The 15592-nt window shown below is 41.2% G+C and overlaps 1 protein-coding gene and 1 long non-coding RNA gene across 5 annotated transcripts in view; one reads left to right on the forward strand and one right to left on the reverse strand.

Moving 5' to 3' along the window:
* The window catches only part of LOC116995377, a 173577-nt gene that overhangs the window by 121180 nt on the left and 36805 nt on the right, over window positions 1-15592 (reverse strand). The gene's annotated exons all lie outside the window — the stretch shown is intronic.
* Window positions 1-15592, forward strand: part of LOC116995372 (neurotrophin-3) — a 46569-nt gene that overhangs the window by 6914 nt on the left and 24063 nt on the right. The gene's annotated exons all lie outside the window — the stretch shown is intronic.

Raw genomic sequence — 15592 nt, forward strand, 5'->3', positions numbered from 1 at the left:
AGATGGACACACTTGCAAGAGCAGAATCAGCTTCTGTCCCCTCCAGAGATGGGATCTGGGTGGTATTTGGTTTCTGCTCCAAGCAAGACGAGATATTTTGGCTTTTAGGTGTCCAATATAGACCTCATAAATCTGATGGAGGCCAAACCAGAGACATAATTTCATGTGCTGAGAGGTCTTTCCTGAATTTGTACATTCACAAATTAGAAAATATTTACCCACTTCAGTGTTTTCAGCTCCTGCGAGAGGTAAAACTATTTCCCCCACTCATTTCTCAAACAACTTGCACAGTCAGATTTTATATGACTGGCCTTCCAAATGGATGATGCAGATAAGTCCATAACACAAAAAACAATCTTCCTGAAAGGATGGACCACTTAGATCCCCTAACATCTTGACCACCTTTCCTTCCTTGTTACTGTTTGCTAAAGATATCCCCCAGATATTTGACTTAAGCTGTCCTTTGTTTAAGGCCATTCTTTACATACAGAGTTAACATGATTTTTTTTCCTTTAAGAATATTCTTTCATTTCTTAATTAGGTTTTTTCAGTTTTCTGACCTGCATCAATTTCATCCAAAACTTTGTGGCACTAGAGAATTTAGGAATAAAATTGGTGTTGTTCCAAAACCAGGAGACCTCTTTACTCTGTTTGCCTGTCTTCTGCAATTACAATGACCTCCCGCACTCACAATTTTTCTTTTTTTTGTGTCTCCCTTCTACTCTAAAAGAATTTCCATCTAATAAATCCAGCACTAAGTTTAAATCATGGCTAGCTAATTTTCACTATTATACCTTCCAACTTCCTCCCTAACATTTAATGCAGTTGCTCTGAATTGATTTTTCCTAGACATATTATCTTAGGCTTTTCTCCTCTGAATCTCTTGTTTTCTGCCCATTTGTCTAACAAATCTCTGTCCTTCTACACAGCATTTTTTTCTATCCTTTCCATTCTTTCTATCCATCTACACCCCATCCTTCTCCCATTTCATTTTTCTTCAGCTTTCACACTGAGATGCTTTTTGAGGTCCCTTCCACCCCAAACCATTCTATGTTTCTATGAATTTTTGCAGAGTAAAACTCTTTATGAGAGAGATGGAAACCATCTCATCGTATAGGAACACCTTTAGGAAATATTGCCTCAATATGTCTTTCTTCCTAGATGTACTCTAGATGTACTTAGAACAAAGTATTATTTTTATTTATACAAAAATGCATTCATTAATTTATCTAGGAAGAGACTTTTTTTCTTCTCAGAGAAAATGTCTGTGTTCAAACTGCCTTTCTGTGTTCCCTTGCTGCTCAAACTGCCTTTTTGAGTCAGAAACACTGAAAAATGTTTAGTTTTTCTGTTGAAAGACAAACCATCACAAGCTCTGAGAAAAGCAAAACAATCTAAATACTGCTGCAAGATGAGACTGGGGAGGAGTTGTTGTTGTTGTTGTTGTTTTACCCAAACAAAATAAAAATAAACAAAAGCTTCATGGAGTTAAATCTTGCGCTGGGAAGCTAAAAGTGCTTTTCACATCTGCTAGGATAGAGAATAGTCTCCCTTGGAAAAGTTTGCGTTTTGGGGAAACAGAAATGTTTTTAAAGTCCAATGATGTTTTTTTCCTGTCTTTCCTCTATTAGGAAATCATCTTGTTAATTTTTTTTTTCTTTTATCAGAGTTGTTCTCATTTGCCTCATTCCTCTGAAATAAAAGCTGGTGAATTTTCAGCATTATCTGTTTTTTGAACCATCATTAAGCAGATCTTACTGATTTAGTTGTCTTTTGGTGAGTTCATTTGTTTACCTCAATCTTTCTTTGCACCTCTGGTTCAGACTGTGCCTTTCCTGGCTCTGGTTTGACAGCAGCACTTCCACTGATCCCAGTGCATTTCTGATATACACAGGATCAGGGAAAACATGGAAATCCACATGGCTGAAGGTCAAATCTGCTCTCAGTTGCACCTAGGCAATCCTACTAAAATTTGTGAGGCTGTAACTTTGAATTTGTGTCTTGGTGTTTGTTTTTGGGGATTTATTTAAACCATGAATGCACATCCAAAGCCTTTTAGTATGCTGAGCCATAGAAGTCAGAGAAGGGGAGAGAATATGCCCACATTAGATAAGTGGTATTTTGATTGGAAATATTGCAACGAATACTTTTTTTCTTTTTTTGATTAGAATTTTTCAGTTCCTCAGAAACCAAGCATTCCTCACTTGTTCTAATAAATCTCAACTAAGTCTCAGTGGACAGCATAGTTTAAAACCCTTTCAGGCTTCTCCCTTGCTCAAAATCCTGTGTCCCTGCTCCACCAGCCATCCAGACCAGGAAATTGGTGCTTGGAGCCACAAAGACAAAGCCAGTGAAGCATGTTAACCTGGAGAAAAACAAGGGCATGATGCTTCTGCCTCACAGGGGGCTCTTGGGCTTAGGAGGCAAAGAGAAATTCCTCAGGACTGGAGAATTAAACCCAACAAAATCCATCTCTAGTACAGTCTAATATCTCCTAATACGGTCTGTGTCTCTAAGATCCCAGCCAGCCAGATAGAATATTCTACAAAGCTCTGTCATGTCTAATTTTAAATTCATCAAGTGACTGTGCTTCCACCACTCCACTTAAAATTTTCATACCATCCCCCATCCAGCTTGAGTGCCATTCATTACTACAGGATTGAGTGCTTTCCCATGGGCAAGTTGTTAGCAACAACACAGTCCTGGGTGGCAGTAGGACAGCTGGCAAGAGACCATTTTAGACGAGTGGTTTGGCTTCAATTTTATTTTTTCTTAAGTTTAAATTCTAGCGGTTACCTTTTTGTCATGGCATTCGTTGAGAAAGAAATGAAAACAAAATGTGTCGTTGTTGAAAGCAACAGATTATTTTTTTCATAAATAACCTGTTCTTGGAGAACAGCTTTTTCAAAGGAAAGGTTGTGCTGGTGAGGCCACACATTGAGTCCTGGGCAGAGATTTGGGAACCTCAGCACAAGAAAGGCACTGAGGGGCTGGAGCGTGTCCAGGCAAGGGAACGGAGCTGGGCAAGGGGCTGGAGCAGCAGGAGGAGCTGAGGGAGCTGGGAAAGGGGCTCAGCCTGGAGAAAAGGAGGCTCAGGGGGAACCTTCTGGCTCTGCACAACTCCCTGACAGGAGGGGACAGCTGGGGGCGTCGGGCTCTGCTCCCAGGGAACAGGGACAGGATGAGAGCAAACAGCCTCCAGCTGTGCTAGGGGAGGGTCAGGTTGGACATCAGGAGGAATTTTGTCATGGAAAGGGGGCTCAGGCACTGGAAGGGGCTCCTGCCCCTCCATCCCTGGTGGTATCCAAGGAACTGGTGTCACTGGGGGCTCTGGGCCGGGTGACAAGGTAGGTATGGGTCACAGGATGGACTCAGTGATCCAGGAGGTTTGTTCCAACCTCAGTAATTCTGAGGTTCTGTGGAAAGCTCAGTACCATCTCCTCAAGATGATGGGTGTGTCTGCAGCCTGGCAGCAACCTGGACAGGTTGGTAACTCCAGGAGGTAACTCCATACAAATTACCAGGCCTGCACCTTCCCTCATGGAGAATCTCCAGATCCTCCAACCTGTTAGGAAAACTGCACCAGGATAACCAACCTTATTTCTGCTTGAATGGCAGTGCAAGGCTCTCCAGGGACAGGTTGCCCAAAGACACTGTGCAAGCTGGTATTAAGACATCGTGCTGTACAAACAGCTCTGGTGGAGCAGCAGAGACAGCAGTTCCTGAGCCAGCACCCTGCAGGGTGGGCACAGGGCACAGTCCCTTGCTCCAGGTGCACACACCCCCAGGCTCCTCTCAGGTGTTCAGGCTGCTTGGTGAGGCACATGGACTAAGCTACAGCCTTTTTCCAGCTCTTCCAGAATAACTTTAGGATGACTGGGATCAGAAATCTTCCTTTACCACTACAGGGATCACAGAATGGCTTGGGTTGGAAGGGACCTTAAAAATCAGACAGTTCCGCCCCGCTGCCATGGGCACGGACACCTTCCACTGTCCCAGGTTGCTCAGAGCCCCATCCAACCTGGCCTTGACACTGCCAGGGATGGGGCAGCCACAGCTTCTCTGGGCACCCTGTGCCAGGGCCCCATCACCCTCACAGGGAACAATTCCTTCCTAATATCTAACCTAAATTTCCCTTTCACTTTGAAGCCATTCTCCTTCATCCTGTCACTACAGTTCATGATGAAAAGTCCCTGACCACCTTCCGTGTATCCCCTTTAGATACTGGAGGTCTCCATACCCTTCTCCTCCCAGGCTGAACAGCCCCAGTTTTCCCAGCCTGTCTCCACAGGGGAGGTTTTCCAGTCCTCTGGTCAACTTCATGGCCTCTGGACTTGCTCCAACAGTTCCATGTCCTTTTTATGTTGGGGCACCAGACTGGATGCAATATTCCAGGTGGGGTCTTACCAGAGCAGAGTACACATGGGCACCACAATCTTCCTTCAGCCAGGTCAATAAATTCAATTATTGTCTTTTTTATTCATAAACACCCCCTAAATATTGATGGCTATTTAAGGAGATTTGCTCATTCTAATTGCTTTCTGAATTTCCTCCTGATTAACTGATTTTTTTTTAGCAATACATGGAAACTTATAGACTGCAAAGAAGCATCCAAAATTATTTCCTGGTTACCTGGCAGATTTCCATTGATGGATTTCACTCTGGGTTTTTTCCATCTTTTCCCATCCATCAGCTAGTATTTTCCTCTTGCTGAATATTCTTGAACAGCCAGTTGCTAGCTCTGGAGATAACTAACTTAACAGAGGCCTAATTCTGACCCCACTTACATGGAAGAAGCTTAATGGCCCCCCAGGGAATAAGTTCATCTTGAGGCAGTGAAAATTTAGACCAGAGTCAAGACCTGAGAACTCAACAGAGAAACCATTGCCAATAGCCAGAGAAACGAGAGTGGTTGTTTCTGAAAAAAAAGTTTTCTTACTGTAGAAACAGTTTTCCAAATCTGAATTAGCAAAGCTTTCTCCAAAATTCTTTTCTGACCTGTCAAATATTATCTAATCACAGTCTGATACTGCTCTTGCTTGTTTGTTTGCTTCCTTGCTTGTTTTCTCCTGTCTTTTTGCAAGAATGTGTTGGTGAGGTGACTCCATCTCTTTCAGTTTTTCCATCCATTAAATTCTCATCCAGATAAATTATGTCAGACCAAATCTGGAAGATGAAACCCAGCATCCTACCTTTGATCTGAGGCAAATAATCGTAGTTGCCATCGCCAGCCTTCCACAGGAATGTGGTCCAGAGCAAAGGACTTGAAAAGAACCTCAGAGATACTTCTAAAAGCCATAAAATGTTTTAGCAATTTTGGGTTTTCCTCTCTTTTTCTTACTGAAAGGGAACAGATGGGAACAGAAGTAAACTCTGCCATCTGGAAAGACTGAAGGATCAGTATGAAAAGAGCCAGGTGTCAAGTGTGTTCATCACCAGCCCAGCTTTGTCAATTATCAACATCAAAACCTTGTCCCAACAAGGGCTGAATTACTCTAAAGATAAATGATTTTGCAAAGGCATTTTCTCTGTATCTTTTTGTCACCTAATTGTTCAACTGTCTTGAATACTCCAGTTCTGAACAGAAAAAGGAAAGAAATTAATTTTAAGTTTTACTTCATATGCCACAGGAAATTGCCTGCCTTGGTATTTCCTACCTTCCATTGAACACTGCAGCCTGGATTCCACTTAAAGTCCATTAGTTCTGTCATAACCTTTTAATATTATGTTAAATTGAATTTATATATAGGTAATTTCGACCTTGTTCTTATAACAGTTTGAAATGGAAATGTAGCACCTCTGGGTGGGAAATCAGAAGCATGAAAACCATTATAGTGCTGCTAAGTCTCTGGAGAGTGTTTTTAATTATGTTATATTTACATTTCATTTATGAGATTTCACAACACCTTTGGTTTTAATCTTATTATTATGTAAGAGGCCATTCCTGCTTTAAGCTCTCCACTGAAGGACATTTGAGCAAATAATTTCCCATCTGCATACTAATGAGACTGATAATATAGTGCCCAAAAATACAAATAAGGGACCTGGAGTGACAAGTTAAGGGGGAATGGCTCCACACTGAAAAGGAAAATTCAGATTAGATATTAGGAAGGAATTGTTCCCTGTGAGGGTGGTGAGGCCCTGGCACAGGTTTCCCAGAGAATCTGTGGCTACCCCATCCTGGGATAGTGGAAGATGTCCCTGCCCATGGCAGGGGGTGGAATGAGATGATTTTTAAGGTCCCTTCCAACCTAAACCATTCTGTGCTTCTGTGACTCTCAAATATATATATATATATATATATACACACATACATATATATATGTTTGTATATACATATATATACAGTTCCAAACAATATTTATTTTCTTCAGACATGCGCACACACTGAGTTTCTTGCTAAATACCCTCAGCTTCCTTTTGCCATCTTTTGCAGAACAATTTTTCTTCTCTTTTGCAAAGCAATTCTTTCCAAAAGCTGGAGCTGCATGAGCTGGTACTGTTTTTCCATGCATAATGCAATCCTTGATGCTTCTTTTACAAGTTGGCTCTGAATGCCTTTTGTCAAATTTTGCCCGTAGTCCTCAATTATCTCCTGTGTCTGTATATTCCTATGGATTTGTGGTTTGGTAATCCAGTCAGCTGTGGTTGTCCTCTTTTTCCTCCAAAACATGAAATTTGTTTTGTTTCTGCTGTGCAACCGGGCAATTTTTCCTTTCCTTCAGTTTGATGTCTCTGTGCCCCAGCATCATCTGAGTAGATGAGTCCACAAGCTTCTCTGAAATTTACTGGGAAATACTCAAATATGTTGTGTAAAAAAGTTTTCTCCCAATTTTTTTAGATCTCTATATAATGCTGATACCTTTCAAAATTTCCTTACCACTGTCTTGCTCTTCTTATCCTGATACCTTGATAATGAAATAAATCTATGACCTCTGACCAAGCCCCCAAGACAAAAAAGAAACAATTACTGCTGCTTATGTCCTTTTTCAATGAATTTCTTATTTTTGTGAGAAGGAAAATTCTTGTTTGAATGCCTTCTGTCTGACTTCAGAAAAGGTTAGGCTCTTTGAGGATCTTTGGCATCTCTGTTTTCTCATCATTGTCTTTCTTCATGCTTTACATATGGTCTTTTTCTCATTTTTCTCCTTCTACAATGCACTCTGCCTTGGTGAGGGTTAGACAGAAATAAGACAGAAAAAAGGAATTAAAGGAAAAGGCATCACTGCATTCCTCTTTCAAGAAGACTGAAATTGAAACCATCTTTAATGGTTAAAATCAAGGGCTTGTTTTTTTTTCCCCAAAGTTCTTTAGAGACACAGAAAAAGAATTGTTTTATCAGACTTCTGCGCTGCACCTCCATCTGCTTAATCAGATGATGATTTAACAGTTTTGTTTGCTTACCTTCCCATGTCATGAAAGATTTTAGTAACTCTGACCCTTGCTATGTTCCCTCCTGTATATTTGTACAGATTTAGTACAATGGTTGTGTCTTCACCTCAGAATTCTTTCTTCACAATCAAACTTGTGTCAACACAATTTCTTCAACCTTGTTTCTTTTGCTCTTGACAACATCTAATTTCCTTGCAATAATAGTTTTTCTTCATGTAAAAAAATAGTAATTCAAAAAACCCACAACAATAAAGAAATCCCAAACTTTAATCTACAGCCTAAAATGTGAATTTGAAGCAAGTTAAATGGAAGGGACCTTAAAGATCATCCAGTTCCAACCCCCTGCCATGAGCAGGGACACTTTCCACTATCCCAGGTTGCTCAGAGCCCCATCCAGCCTGGCCTTGGACACTGCCAGGGATGGGGCAGCACAGTATGGGAACCCAGGACATTCCCCTGGCTTCCCTGGAACCTGGGCAGGGGACTCAGATGCCTGATGGTTACTGACCCTGAAAAAAATCAAAGACAGCTTTCCTTTCTATTTCAGAAGGAAGATCAATCTGTTGTCCAGTTTAATCTTATTTATGACATGTTGCAGTGAGGGAAGAACTTGTTCACAGTGTAAATCTGTGATCTTCAGTGCAGACAGCCCAGTTTGCATAGTCCTCCTACTAGTGCATCTGTTAACCCAGCAAACTCAGAGGTTTATAGTAAGGGCCTGATACTGGAAAAGAAATTCAATTATCTGGTTTGCTGATCAGTCCAGCTGTTTCAGAGGGATCAGCAGTCCCTGAGAGTTATAATCAAGCTATTGGGGAAGAGTGGGACCAAAGCTTCCAGGCTCTTTCACCCACAACAAGCTGGAACTTGCACTTACACGGAGCTTTAAGTGAGCAAATTCCTTTCATCACCTGGTTGTAGAAGGGTGTGCATCTGAAAAATGCAGCCCTTCTCACTGGGCTTGGGTTTATGGGGTTTTTTCCCCCAAAGGAAAACGTCTTACCTTTTTATCAGGTGAAAATCTTCAAGTCATGCACTGAAGACACCAAGTGACAGAGAGCCAGGCTTCACCACAGAAAAATCCCTTAAAATTCTGTAAATAGAACTGGACCAGCTTTGCCAAGTGTGTTTGAGTTGCCAGGCTGCACTAGGATCAGCTCACTTGGATATGTGTTCTCATCTTGAACCCTTGCTCTGCGAATATCTCAGGGTGGGAATTTGTCAGGCAGTGGTCTGCCCGTGTCATGATGAATTCACACCCAAACCAGTTTGAATGAAGGCTTTAAGGAAGATTCCCGAGCTGTAATTAGTAATGCATTGCTAGAACCCAGGTACTGCACATTTAAATGCTCCTCCTCTGACTCTTATTAATAACACATTGCTAAACCCCAGCACAGCCCTCTGACGTCCATTCAGTCGTTCATTCACTCACTCATTCATTCACTGTTCCTTTTGTTTTGGGCAGCAAGTAGATTTATCTTTTTTTTTTTTTTTTTTATTTTTACACTCAGCTGATTTCCTCAGATGAACAGAACATTTCTGAGGGATTTCAGTTGAAACAAACTTAATTTTTCACAGATCAGGTGCAAGGCTGTTTTGGTGTCTGTCTCCAAAGCACCATGATATAAATTTTGTGGACGCATTGATACAAACCACCTTTCTATTTACACGTAAAAATTCCTTTTATGTTGACCTATGTAGTTTCCCTTTATAGGCCATGCATCTGCTTAAAAAAAGACAAATTATTAAGTACAGTTTGAGAGAACAGAAACCTTTTTTCATTAACAGAAATAAAAAAAGAAAATAATTTTGCCAGTGGTTAGTCCCCGTTTTTGGTTTGCATTCCATAATCACTCCTTCATGCATTTTTCAGGGAATTTTGGACTTTGATCTGAGGGTGGTTATTGTAAATCTGTAAAAATAAGAATCTGTGTGGGGACTTTCTGAAAGTGGAGGGTCATGGAGAGGATGGGACAAACCAATTCCACCCATTTAGCGGTTCAGCCTGACATTTTGGAATATCCAGCCAAGCAAGAAATAAGGTGATCAAGACCAAAGAGACACACGGCAGAACTGCTTCCCTTTTCCAAGAAGGGACCCTGCAGGTCTTTGAGAATGCAGGAATCTTTGCTGGCAGCAGCTGGTAGGAGCTCAAAGCAGAGGGGAAAGGAGGATGAAGGGTTGCCAAAACAGGCTCCAAAGCGTCTTGCTGTGCCTCTGACCAAGTGCTTACAACAAACTGTCCAGGAATAATTTCCAGCTCAAAAAAAAAGCAGTCACTTCATGGAGGTTATTTGGCATGTCTGCCTGAATAACAAACACACTGGGGTGGTGGCAGGGCTGTCATAATTCACTTAAAACCAATCCTCAAAGTTGAATTTCACCCTTACAGATCTTTGAGCTCTTCTTCCTCTTAGGGTCTGTTTTTCCAAGAGCTCAGCCTTAGTTCAGCCTCCTCCCCAGTCTTGTAACAGAGTGAGCTTCAGACAGAAGGAAAAAAGGGAATTCACTGAATATTTTAATATTTTTGACATATTCATTCAGTTCCCCACACATCAATGATCTGCATTGATCCAGTGATATCTGGGCCATGTGTGGTGGTGCCAGCAGTTTCCAAATTTGTGCAAATACCCATGAAACATGGCTTGTTATGCATAGCTTGGCAGTTCAGTGCAGAGAGTCTGCCAGAAGGAGACAGGAGCCTTATCAGAAGGAGACAGGAAATTCTCGAGCAAATTTGGGAGTTGACTTCTGAGTTAGGAGTGTTGACAGGCGCAGATCCCTCTGTCTGGCAATTATCAATTTTTCCTCCCATAACTACAGGGAAAATCCAATTACCTCAGATTTTGACTGGGCAGGAGGTTTGTCCAAGACCTGTTTCTCCAGAGTCATTCTATTTCTGCAGTCCTGGTTGCGACCTTAGTCCAAAAGTGCAAGGGTCACATTTCCCTGCTCCAGAGATCTCAGAGCAGCTTTTGTTGCTTATGAAAGATTTCCACCCAAACATGGTAGAAGTTGCTCAGCATGTCTGACAAAACCGTGACATTGTCAAAATGTGAATGCAACATTTAATCTGGATTTCAAACCTTGCCTGGGAAATGTGAAAGGTGCTGCTGCAATTCAGCAGGTTGGTTTCCCTGTCAGGTGTGTGGGATTTTTTTTCCTTCTTCTCAGCCATATATCAATTGGCTCTGCCAAATACCCCAAACAGCTCTAGCCATGAGGATGTTCATCTCTTTGTTTTAGTGTCTTGTAGGATTGTTTCAGCACCAGACAATTCATTTAGGCACTGGTAGGAGTAGGATCGGACACAAGGTGAATGACAAATTCTCTTGAAGTGGAAAACTTGCTTGATTTTCTGCTAAATTATTCTGTCTCTATTGGCAGTTTGCTATTTCCACAGACTTGGCTCATAAATATTGGATGTCTGCCTAGCTGGGAAATTGCATTTCCATTTTCAACACCTGCTATGTGCTAGACTTCTATGAGAGTGCTTAGCTGGCTCTCTGCAAAGAGGGGATGCTAAAAGTTGGTGTTGTTACCTGTGAGGGTTTTTAAAATGTGCTTAATTCTCACCCCAGTTTTACCTTTAGAAAACAACCCCAGTTCCCTATGAATTTTGAAGTACTGGTGAGATTCTTACCAGACTTTTTTGCTGCTCTCACAGCACCGTATCTCATGCAGACATAAAAGATTCCGTGCTCTTCCCTTAGAAACCCAGGCTCGGATATTCCTGGCTGGTGTCTCCCTCCCCTCACAGCTTTCACAGCATGTTTGTTAGGGAGTGTTTAGGAAGAGGCAATGTTTGCATTTCATGGCACTGTATGTATAGAGGCCACAGAGAATTCAGCAGATCCACTGAGGTGTTATGCAAACAGAGGATATTTATGATAATCGTAATTATACGCGGTTGCATAGAATTATTCATGTAAGCTTGGAAACCGTCATTGCATATTTTGTTTACCAGATCTCAATAACTATTTTAGAAAGACAGACAGGCTCAGGGCTAAATGCATTCCCTGACAGGCTGGCAAACCTGGATTTCTGCCCATACTCAGCACGGGTACAGAATCAGTGCCATATTCTGGGCTTTTCTTACACAATGAGGCATAAATAAGCAAAGGGAAAAAAAAAAGTTTAGGAAAAACTTAAGCCAGTTGTTTTGGTGGTAGGTTTTGGGAGGTTTTTTTAAGACCTGTTCTCTTTTGCTGTCCAGTGAGTTTGCAAAGACAATGAGTTCAGAAATAGACATCAATGCAAAACTTGAAATAACGTACCACAATGTTTTTTTGCATGTTTTGTCATCTATTGACCATAAATTTGCAAATACAATTTTGTACATGAAGTACCTCCCTCTCCTCTTTCAGCAGACCTGGGAATCTCATAGAGTAAAAGATTCAGTCAAAAAAATCCCCTAGAATCATAAATGGAAATAAAGAGATCACCATTTTCTTATTCACAGACTCTTCCCTGTAAATAAATGTCTGTTTATCCCATTCTCAGCAGCCTCCAGAGATGAAAACTGCATGTTTTCTAAGCAACCTGTCAGAAGAACACTGTGTGCCTGCCTGGTTCTTCAGCCAAGCAGTTCTTATCTTGCTGCACTGCCACATTAAGAGGGACAAAAATCTCCTCTGGCCACTTGAGCTCATGGAGCTTCGGCTCATATCTTAATTTTCTCCTCATGAAACAACGACTTGGAAAGAGAGGTACAAGTGCAGGTCTTACCCTGTAACAAGGCTATATTAGTAACAGGACTTGGCTGGGAAATTAAGACGTGTCATTGATGTTTTCCTGAATCTTAGGATCTCTTACTTTCAATTGCTCCACTTGAAGGTTGAAGCACTTGAGGTCCCCTCTCCATTTTTACACTTTTGGTAGTGCTGCAACCAGCAGCACCATGCAAAGCTCACCTGCTGCTTCATACAACTGCTTCATGTAGGCAAGGTTCCTCCTGCATCTGGTACAACCATGAAAAATAGAAGGATGGAGTTCAAATGACTGATGAGCAAAGTGGCAGGAGGTTCCTGTACTTAATGCATTTGTTGCGAGAGCCTTCAAGTATGGGTTTAGCTTACAGCTGGCGGAAGAATAAAGATGAAAATGCAATTTCCTGCCTCTCAGACTGAGTGAAATACACCTGGGAGTGAACAGGACCAGGGAACACAATTGTCTGGAGTCCCTGAAATGGAGGCTGGGTGGTACATGAGTTCTGCTGCTTTTCATAGGAGCACATTTATCTACTGTGTTCTTTCCTCTGGGCCCTGCTAAAGGTTATCACTGCCCTAGCTTTTATGCTAGTTTCAAACATTTATGCATTAATCAGGAGAGATATGGCACTGAACTTTTCCTTGAAATGTCTGCATATTTACTGTCTTGCATGACATATGTATATATCATTACTGGATGTTGATAAGAACAAACGAGAAGGAAATATTTAACAGACCCAAACAAGCACTATACTTAGCATGTGATTTATAGGCTTAAAATGGAGTCCAAATGCTAGTGGTGGGAGCCTTGTAAGCTGCATGTGCAGTATTGTGTTCTGCATCAGCACTTAAAAATGAAAAATTAAACATCAGCTCCATTTACTTAGGCTACAATGAATATCTTCAGTGCTTTATGAATTACTGAGGTGTGCTTACGTGCCAAATTAAAAGCAAACTATAAAAAAAAAACAAAAACAAAAACTAAATACCTACAAGAAAACGACTCTCTCCACTTGACAAGACTTTTTGAGTCAGAGACCAACATGTGCTTATGCCATCACAGAGCATTGCAGAGTACATGAAAACAAATTAATTCACTGGGAAAGTCCTTTGCAGGTCACTCCTGGAAGGCATGGAAAGTGATCTCCGTGTTCAGCCCTCTCCAAAATAATCACCCAGCAGCATTTCAGAAGGTCAAGTGGTCTCAGAAGGAGATGGAACTAGAGGAAAAACTTTTCGGTGTCAGACTTTCATCTATGGCAACTAAAACTGGGGATTTAACACATAATAGAACTGAAGGAGAGGAGTGGAGAGTTTTCATTCAGAAAGAAAGCTCAGAGAGAAGCTGCCTTCAGAGAAAGCAAAAAGTACTATTTCTTTTCTGACCTCTCTGAAAGTAAAGATATTAGAACTCTATAGACCAATCAGATGAAGTTGGTGGAAAGATTCCTTAGTATTTTGGTGGATTTTGGGGTTATAGCAAACTTTAGATGTTTCATGGACAGGCTGCTGGCATGTGGGTAGGAGGGATCCAGTTCTGTCCATCTTATTCCAGAAATTAGGCAAACAGTTGATCACAGACCTGGGAATTCATGGCCTGCTGCCCCATGGGAAAAAATAGGTAAGTTTTTGGGATGCTGACAATTTTCTTGTCCTCTCCCCTTCCCAAGACCTGTGAACTGGAAAGTAGGCTCAAAGCAAGGTAAAATGTTGAGGCAGAGAGGAATCAAGAACAAGCTATGCTGGCTAGTGCTTGGGGAGGCAAGAAGCATCTCTGAGATGGAGTGTTTACAGAAAAAAATCCCACAGCTCATATTTGTATTATGTATTTATAAATTCCTGGAACTCAATTTTATAGGGTTTTTGATGAATGGCTGTGCTGCAGTTCAGCTCCAGGCCTATTGAACTTACTGTACTGGAACTGAGTAGGACGTGCACAAGCCAAATATGAGCACTACTACTGGACTGTGATTTAGAGGTGGTTCTCTGCTCAAAGGCATTGCTGGGGCAGCTCTGCTTATTGTACACACAGAGATCAAAGTCAGAGAGGGCCTCTCAGCAGCCTTCTTAACATCAGAGTCAGGGACGTGTTTGTCTCAGATACTGCCACAGCAGAAGAGCTGGAGAGCCATGAAAAGCCCTGCGATTTCCCCAAAATTTTTACAGCAAAGCAGGTGCAGAGCTTGTTGATGTATGGATTCTCCTAAATATATATTTATGTCACTTCCATCACAGTATCTTCCAGGAGCAGGGCCAAATGCTCTGTTCCCTTGTGCTGGGGTTGCATGCCAAGTCTTCCCACACTATGGTATTTGACATTAGTGCTGTTTCTCCCACACTTCAAAGAAGACATCTGTGGTTATGGCTGGCAAATGCCAACTTAATTGTTGATTATCATGGTAATGTAGTCAAAGCAGTCTTGTTGTGCTGAGGTGGGAGTCACTTCATCAAATACAGTCCTTATGGCTATTAAGATCTGTGAGGCAAAACGGGATGCCTCTAATTTATTGGTGTGTCAACTGCTGGAGTCAAATGAAAGCAAAGTGAAAAAAAACAACAACAAAAAAAAAACCACCAAAAAAACCCCAAAACAAACACCCAAAACTGGGTGGGAAATCTCGAGATTTGCCAACATTGAGAGAAATTTCTACAGACCACACTATGGCCTGTGGTCTTCCCAGCTTTCAACTGCAAGGTGGAATCACTTTAGAAGGTGAAATACCTGTTTGATCCCAGAGCTGGGATGTGAGAGCAGGATCCCTGGCATATTTCACCCAGCCTCCTGCAATCACTGCAGGATTTATTTCCTGCAGGAAATAAAACTAAAGATTGATAATCATTGTTGATAACGTAAATCTTCAAAAATATGAGGGACCCTTTGACAACATAGGATCCAGCAATCAAATCTGTCTCCCCTCTCTTCTTTCTGAGTAGCAGAAGTTTGAAGCTCTATGTCCCTTATTCTATGCACTGTGTAACAAAAACAACATAAAGGAGCCCACCCACCCCTACACACAGAGTAAATCCTGGAAAACTGAATTTTCAGGTAAAAATTAATACTGGAAAATTGTTCCTAAGAAAGAGTTTCTCCTCCAGGGGTCTGGCTTTGTGTTTATAAAAACAAGAAACAGTTGCAACAATGCTGGCTTACTTAAATAGCCCCAGACTAAAAAAAAAAAATAAAAATTTAAGAGGTATAAAGTTGCTGAAATTCATTTAATTACACTTATGTAGTGTATGGGCTTGATATGAAGACAAGCTTAGTCTGGTTTTAATGAAAATGTTACTAGTTTTTATGACTGCTTGCACTTGGATGAATGTCCTTTATTGTTAAATATAAATATTATGCATAGGTAATTAGCATGATCTCTTTATGGCAGAATTACATATTTTTATTTTCTTTTACTGGAGTCCTTCATTATTCATCCTCAATTAACTTCATTTTTTCTTAGTTCTTATTTTCTTTGAGCTTTGCAAAGCATAGTGGTTGT

The sequence above is a fragment of the Catharus ustulatus genome, chromosome 4 (genome assembly GCF_009819885.2).
Source record: "Catharus ustulatus isolate bCatUst1 chromosome 4, bCatUst1.pri.v2, whole genome shotgun sequence".
Classification (NCBI taxonomy): domain Eukaryota; kingdom Metazoa; phylum Chordata; class Aves; order Passeriformes; family Turdidae; genus Catharus; species Catharus ustulatus.